The sequence below is a fragment of the Elephas maximus genome, chromosome X (genome assembly GCF_024166365.1).
Source record: "Elephas maximus indicus isolate mEleMax1 chromosome X, mEleMax1 primary haplotype, whole genome shotgun sequence".
NCBI classification, from domain to species: domain Eukaryota; kingdom Metazoa; phylum Chordata; class Mammalia; order Proboscidea; family Elephantidae; genus Elephas; species Elephas maximus.
The window spans coordinates 116,495,018-116,503,934 of record NC_064846.1 but is presented as its reverse complement, the minus strand read 5'-3'; the positions used below and the strand labels follow the sequence as shown (position 1 = coordinate 116,503,934).

The 8,917-nt window shown below is 35.0% G+C and overlaps 1 pseudogene; it reads right to left on the bottom strand.

Annotated features, from left to right (window-relative positions):
• Positions 1–7,278: 7,278 nt before the first annotated feature.
• Positions 7,279–8,324, bottom strand: LOC126068950 (deoxyribose-phosphate aldolase-like; annotated as a pseudogene).
• Positions 8,325–8,917: the final 593 nt, after the last annotated feature.

The following is an 8,917-nucleotide window of genomic DNA, read 5'->3' as shown; positions in this document are numbered from 1 at the left end:
GAAGAGAAACCCGATAACTGGGAGCTCCTAAAAATCAAACACCTATGCTCATCTAGAGACTTCACCAAAAGAGTAAAAAGACCACCTACAGACTGGGAAAGAATTTTCAGCTATGACATCCCCAACCAGAGCCTGATCTCTAAAATCTATATGATTCTGTCAAAACTCAACCACAAAAAGACAAACAACCCAATCAAGAAGTGGGCAAAGGATATGAACACACACTTCACTAAAGAAGATATTCAGGCAGCTAACAGATACATGAGAAAATGCTCTCGATCATTAGGCATTAGAGAAATGCAAATTAAAACTACGATGAGATTCCATCTCACTCCAACAAGGCTGGCATTAATCCAAAAACCACAAAAAAATAAATGCTGGAGAAGCTGCGGAGAGATTGGAACTCTTATGCACTGCCGGTGGGAATGTCAAATGGTACAACCACTTTGGAAATCTATCTAGCGTTTTCTTAAAAAGTTAGAAATAGAACTACCATACAACCCAGAAATCCCACTCCTCGGAATATACCCTAGAGAAATAAGAGCCTTTACAGGAACAGATATATGCACACCCATGTTTATTGCAGCTCTGTTTACAATAGCAAAAAGCTGGAAGCAACCAAGGTGTCCATCAGTGGGTGAATGGTTGAGTAAATTATGGCATATTCACACAATGGAATACTACGCATAGATAAAGCACAGTGAGGAATCTGTGAAACATTTCATAACATGGAGGAACCTGGAAGGCATTATGCTGAGTGAAATTAGTCAGAGGTAAAAGGACAAATATTGTATAAGACCACTATTATAAGATCTTGAGAAATCGTATAAACTGAGAAGAACACATACTTTTGTGGTTACGAGGGTGGGGAGGGAGGGAGAGTGGGAGAGGGTTATTTACTGATTAGTTAGTAGATAAGAACTACTTTAGGTGCAGGGAAGGACAATACTCAATACAGGGAAGGTCAGCTCAACTAGACTGGACCAAAAGCAAAGAAGTTTCCGGGATAAACTGAATGCTTCAAAGGTCAGTGGAGCAAGGGTGGGGGTTTGGGGACTATGGCTTAAGGGGACTTCTAAGTCATTTGGCAAAATAAATTCTATTAAGAAAACATTCTGCATATCAGGTGGACACTTGAGACTGTGTTGGCATCTCCTGTCTGGAGGGGAAATGGGAGGGTAGAGAGGGTTAGAAACTGGCAAAATTTTCAAGATAGGAGAGACTGGAAGGAGGGAGCAGGCTGACTCATTAGTGGGAGATTTTAGTGGGAGTAAGGTGTATATATAAGGTTATATGTGACAGACTGACTTGATTTGTAAACTTTCACTTAAAGCACAATAAAAATTATTATAAAAAAAGAGAAAAAAGGAACATAGAGAACTTTTGGAGGTGATGGATATGTTGATTATCTTGATTGTACTGATGTTTTTGCATCTGTATATGTAGGTCAAAGCGTATTAAATTTGTACACTTTAATTTGGACAGCTCGTTTTGTGCCAATTATATCAGAATTAGAAGTAAAAAATAAAACTATATAGTGAAAAGTCCTCCTCCCAATCTGTCTTCCGGATATGCTGTTACCTTCCACAGAATAAACCAATATTTCAGTATTATCAATGTCTTGCAGAGCATTTCAAACATATTCTATTCATACAGAATCAAGTAAATATGTCTGTGTATTCTTTATAGCTCCTCTTTTCTATTTTTAACATATTTATTATGTTTTTAAATTTCTAATTTTTTAATATTCCATAGCTATTCTGATGCTGATTTCTATTTAATAACACTGTGTTTAAACAACAGGCTTTGTATGACTTGAATTTTTTTAAATTTATTGAGACATCTTATGGCCTGCAATAAGGACTTTCTTGGTATTTGTTCCGTGGGCACCTGAAAAGACTGTATTCTATTGTTGGGTGGACTGCTCTGTTAACATCCATTAGGACAAATTGGATGATAGTATAGATCAGCTGATTTTCTGTCAGTTGCTGAGAACTATCAATTATTGACAGACTAGAATTTGACAGGATCGAAAATGAATAAGAAAGACTGAAGAAGAATTGATGCCTTTGAATTATGGTGTTGGCAAAGAATATTGAATTTACCATGGACTGCCAGAAGAATGAACACATCTGTCTTGGAAGAAGTACAGCCAGAATGCTCTTTAGAAATGAGGATGACAAGACTTTGTCTCACCTACTTTTGACATGTTAACAGGAGTGACCAGTCCCTGGAGAAGGGTATGACGCTCAGTAAAATAGAGGGTCAGCAAAAAAGAGAAAGACCCTCAACGAGATGGATTGACACAGCAGTTGCAACAATGGGCTCAAGCATAGCAAAAATTGTGAGAATGGTGCAGGATCAGGCAGTGTTTCATTCTGTTGTACATACTGTTGCTGTGAGTGGAGACTGACTCGAAGGCACCTAACAACAATATCAACAACAAAGTATTTTATATCTCTGTGTATAATTGTAAATTATTCTATTTCTCCTATCATCTGCTGCTTCATGTACTTTGAAGCTTGGCTATTTGGTTCTAAATGTTTATGATGGTCATGCTCCCTTGATGAATTGACTCCTTTATCCTTGATAATATATTTTTCTCTATAATCTGCTTTGTCTCATATCAATAAGGATTTCTTTTGATTTATGTTAGTGTATTGATCTACCATTTTCTTCTAAACTCTTTGTACCTTTATATTTGAAGTAAATTTCCTGTGGGAAACATTTAGTTGAATTTTTCTTTTTTATTTAATCTGACAACCTCTGCCTTTTCTCTGGGGTATTTAGATCATTTACATTTATTGTAAATGATATGGTTAGGTTTAAATATTGCTGCTTCTTTTCTATTTATCCTATCTCTTTTTTCATTTTTCCTTTTCTGCCTTATTTTAGATCAATTGAATATTTTTATGATTCCATTTTATTCCTTTGCTGGCATTTTATATATAAATATTTATTGTTTTAGTGGCTCCTTAGGGTTAATAGTATACATCCTTAACTTATCACAGTCTATCTTCAAATTATATACATTTCTAGTATAGTGTCAGAACCATATGAAAGTATACTTCTATTTCTTCCATTCAGATTTTTGTGCTATTTTGGCCGTACATTTTGACTTTACATATGCTATAAACACCACAATGTATCACTTACTATTTTTGTTTAAAAAACCAGTTATTTTCTAACAGCTCTGTTAAACTATAATTCACATCCATAAATTTCACTCATTGTAAGTGCACAATTCAATATTTTTGTAAATCTATAGAGTTGTGAAACCATCAACACTATCCACTTTAAGAACATTTCCAGCACCCGCAAAAAGTCTCTGTATGCAGTGAATACCGACTCCACATCCAAAATCAGTAAACTTGAAGATAGGTCAATAGAAATTAGCCAAACTAAAACACAGAGAGTAAAAAAAAAAAAAAAGAATAGAGCACCCAAGAACTGTGGGACAATATCAAACGGTGTATTATATATGTAACTGGAATTTCATAATGAGAAAAAAAGAAAAGAGTGAGCAGGCCAGAACAAATATTTGAAGAAATAATGGCCAAGAATTTTCTGAAACTAGTGACAGATATCGAACTACGGATCCCAGAAGTTCAGGGAACATCAAGCAGAATAAATACAATAAAACAAAAAAAAGGTGCAGTTTTAGGCATATAATATTCAAACTGCTGAAAAACAAAAAGAAAACCTTGAAGACTGCCATAGACAAAGACACATTACCTAAAAATGAACAAAGATAAGATTTCCAGTGGAATTCTCATCTGAAACTATGCAAACAAGAAGACAGTTGAGTGACATCTTTCATGTACTGAAAGAAAAAAAAGTCAATCCAGTATTCTATACCTAGAAAAAAAATCCTTCAAAAAAGAAGGTTGGATTTCTAGTTTAAGCTCAGAGATGGAGAAATATATAAAGAGGTAACACCCATCCTCACAACAAGCAAAAAGCTGGAGAAGCAACTTATAAATGTCTTTTTGTATATTCAACATAGCAATGACATCACAGAACTAACAGCCATTCTGAAATTTGTATGCAAACAGCCACCTTCAGTGAGACACTGCACCTGAGTATTTGATTACCTAGGACAGAAAGTGCTATATACCGTATAAGCTGGTATGAAGATTAAAATAGAAATTTTGATGAATCAGTGGACCCCAAGTATATGCTAGCCAGAGTGTAAGCTCTTGAGGGCTACAGTCATAAAGGCTTTCTATACTTTTGCATACTTTTGGTCTGGGAACCCCACCAGTCTCTCAAAGTGAGGGTCAGGAAGAACCTAGAGAATTCTCCCACTACCACCATGGTGCTGTCTGGAGGAAGGGAATGGCAGTTGCTAGAAAATCTGCCCAGAACTTTTACACTTACAGAATAAAATGCTTAATTTGTAGGATACAGAACACTGCCTGGAGGCACTAAAGAAATGCCAGTGCAGCTGGTGAAGTGGAACTGCACCTACTTAAAAAAACAAATAAACAAGATTTAATTTACAATGGTGAGTTCCTCAAGCTGTAGACAGATAATACTGGTAGATATCTGCTATAGCTGGAGGCAGAAAATGAGGGTGGTGAAAGCTCTAACCCTCCAAGAATGAAAGAAAAATGTATAAAGGCCCATTCCATGATAATAACAGTGGGTTACACAGCTGGGAGAACAACTAGAGATAGACTCTCTTTGGGGAGCTGCACAAAGAAAAGAACTAAAGTCACAATGGGGGACAAAATAACACCATTAAAGGAATTCGAAGTGCCTAGTGCTCGTAGCAATTATAAACATCAGCACTGGTAATCATAGCAACAAAACCTCAAACATGGTACAACTCATGGTTAAATTAACCCTCGAGGCCTAATTAGCTCATTTTTACTGCCTTAAATAAGATGTCAAGCTTTAAACAAAAATGTACAAAACAGGTCAAACAGCAAGAAAAAACACAGTATGAAGAGAAAAACCAATCATCGGAACCAGATTCAGATGTGACAGATGTTGGGAACTATCAGATGGGAGAATTTTAAATAACTGTCATTAATATGTTAAATGGTCTCCTAGAAATTGTAGACCACATGTAAGAGCAGATTGGTGATTTAAGCTGAGAGATGGAAACATTAAGAACCAAATGAAAATGGTAGCAATAAAAATGTAGTAGCAAATATGAAGAATGCCTTTGACAGGCTATCTATATGTAAACAGCCAAACGATGAAGCAATAAACTTTAAAGTAGAGCAAGAGCAATTGCACAAACTGTTAGACAAATAAATAAAATATAGGAGCATCTAACAAATATGGAAGAAAATTAAATATGTGGTGTCACACACATGTATTTGAAATCATAAAAAGAGAAGAGAGGATAGGGCAGGAAATATTTGAAGAAATAATGGTTATTATTTTTCCAAAATTAGTGACAGACACCAAACAACAGATCTAAGAAGCTGAGAATACCAAACAGGATAAATATCAACACACACACACCCATACCAAAAAAAAAAAAAAAAAAAAAGCCAAACCCGTTGCCATCAAGTCAATTCTGACTCATAGTGACCCAATGAGACAGAGTTGAACTGCCCCATAGAGTTTCCAAGGAGTGCATGGTGGATTTGAACTGCTGATCTTTTGGTTAGCACCCCTAGCTCTTAACCACTAAGCCACCAGGATTTCCAATGAAAAAAAAGAGAGAGAAAATCTTGAAGGCAACCAGAGAAGCAGCACCTTAATTACATAAGAACAAGAATAATATAGCAATATAGCAAGTTCTCATAACAAACTAGGTAAGAAATGAGACGTTGGGGTGATATCTATAAGAATTTAAAGAAAAAAATATCAAACCAGAATTCTGTATTTCACAAAATATCCTTCGAAGTTAAAAGAAAAATAAGATATTCTCAAGCAAAAAAAAAAAAAAATCTGTATTTCATAAAATATCCTTCAAAGTTGAAAGAAAAATAAGATATTCTCAAGCAAACAAAAACTGATGGGATTCATTGCCCACAAATTTACCATAAGATGTGTTAAAGAAGTTCTTAAGGAAGAAAGAATATAATACAGGTCAAAAAATTGGATCTACACAAATGAATAAAGAGCTTCAGAAATGTAATAAATGAATATACCGTATAACTGTTTTCTTTGTTTAAACTGTGGTATAACTGTTTAAAGTAAAAACATTAGCAATGCACTGGGTGTTTATAGTTTATGTAATAATAAAGTGTATGAGGGCAATGTTGCAAATGATGGAAAAGAGGGACTTTCGTAAGATCCTCTCACTACATAGGAAGTGGTACGTTATTCGAACATGGACTCAGATTATTTTAAGTTACATACTGTAAACCCTAAATTAACCACAAAAACAGTTTTAAAAAGAGTGGTAAAGAATAACTCAATTTAAGAGATGAATACAAAAGTTTCAATTAAAAGCATAAAACACAGAATAACAGGAAATAATTGACAAAAAACAAATATAATAAATAGGAAACAGCTAGCAAGATGTGAGATTAAAATCCAACTGTCAATAACTATATTAAATGTTAATGATCTAAACACACAAGTTAAAAGATTTTGAGAATGGATAGAAAAATAAAACCCAACTTTATGCTGTCAAAAATAAACACATTAAATTAATTAATTTATTTATTTTCATTGGCAAAACCTCAGTATGTTTAATGGATTAGTTTTGCAGCATGTCTTTGTTATAATTAAAATTTTTTTTAATAAAATACTGCAGGGACTTTTGTATTTAAAAAGATCAATAATATTTGAAGTTTCATATAACAATACTAAAAATTTCATTAGTAAAATATTTAATAAAAAAACATATCCATTGCAAAATTTAAAGACAGATTTTCATGGGAGGAAATTAGTGCCGAATCAGTGACTCCTGAAGTCATTACAGTATAGCAGTTGTTCAAGGATGTTGCATTTTTTTTTACTCCAGCAGGCTCTTGGGCAGTTTAACATTTTTTTATCCCCTAAGAATTTAATGTTGTCCAAGCTATCATTAACACTGTACTCAGAATTTTTAGGAGAAACCCTTCCCAAAATTAACAGCATAGATCTTTTAGTAATTAAGACCATTTCAGATGTGCCTGAAATGAGCATCACATGTGGATTAGTTTTTTTTTCTTTCTTTCATTCTTTGAGTTAATTCCAATGACATTTTAAAGGCAAAAAAGTGATTTACCTATTCCCTGATTTTTTTGTTAAATAATTCTAGCAATTACACAGAAAAATAATTTTTAAACATTGTCATGAAGAACTTTCCCATAATTGGTCACTGATTTAAGACATTGGGAAATCATGGTAAGCTGCATGTCTTCCAGTCACTTGATGGTAAATCTGCCTCTCAATGCCTGAAAGTAGAGTGCTGGCACCTATTCGAAGTGTTCTGGCTTCAGCCATTTATCTCCTAGTTTTTCCTTTATAAGAAACAGCCAAGCAAGGGAATCCTTGGCACTGTGGATGCCTCCTGCTGGTTTAAACCCTATCTTGTTTCCAGTTTTCCAGAAGAAATCTCTAATGGCCCGTAGCATTACTATAGCTACTGGGAAGGTGGCATTTACTGTTTCTTTTCCAGTAGAGGTCTTAATAAAGTCTGATCCTGCCATCATAGCTGTCGTGCTGGCTTTATATATGTTAGGAAGAGATTCAAGTTCTCCTGTTGCCAGGATGGTTTTGAGATAAGTCTCTCCACCCACCAACATATATATAGGACAGAGTAGAACTGCCCCATAGAGTTTCCAAGGAGCACCTGGCAGATTCAAACTGTTGACCCTTTGGTTAGCAGCCGTAGCACTTAAACACTACACCACCAGGGTTTCCAGTCTCTCCACAGCCCTTAGGAAACTGATGAATCTCATCATAAAGGGCTTCCCACTGGCGTGTCAGCACCAACGTCCTGTTAATTACCACATCAATTTCAGTAGTTCCATCTTCAACAGGCAATCTGATTTCTTCTAATTTTGTTTTTAAATGAGTCTGTCCAGCTGGAAAGCCAGTGGCCACAGATGCCACTGGGATATTACAGCCTGCAGCCTTTAGTGCCTTTACAGCATCACCTATCCAGAAGGATAAACACAAATGGCAGCTGTAGTAATACCTGGCTTTATAACAGAGCCTCTGAACGTAGGAAGATGTGCCATCGCCAGATCTTTCTATAAAGATCTATAGAGGTAACAGCTTTCAGGAGCCAAGCAGATTGCCACTCCTTTTTTTATGGTTCTGTGAGCCTGGATTTGTTCTGCATGCCTCAGAACTGCTGGTTGATTCACTTTTATTTTGGAGATCCTGCTAAGGTCAAACTCCGTACCCTGATTATGTGCAGACATAGCACAGGCCACAGCAGGACTCAATAAACACATTTTAAATGTAAGACTTAGATAACTCATTTTAAATGGATGAAGAAAAATATTTATCCTGCAAACCGTAACCAAAAGATACCTGGAGTAGCTACATTAAATTTGTACAAAGTACACTTTCAAAAGAGAAAGATTAGAAAGGATAAATTGGAACATTATGTAATGAAAAAGAGGTCCATTTTTCAAGAAGGCATAACATTCCCAAGGTATATGTACCTAGTAACAGAACTTCAAAATACATGAATTAAAAACTGATATATCTGAAAGAAGAAAGAAGAATTATATTTGGATACTTCAGCATGAAGTAATTGATAGAATTATAGAGGCAGAAAAGCAGTAAGGACATAGCCTGAACAGCACTAGCAACCAAATTGATAATGGACATTCATAGAAAATTCCATCCAAAAGCAACAGAACACAAATTCTTCTCAAGTACACTTGGACATTTACCAAGATAGAACACATTCTGGACCATATAACAAATTTAAAGGAATGCATTTCATAAAATGTGTATTCTCAGACAATACAGAAATAAACTGAAATTAAATAACAAAAATAAAATC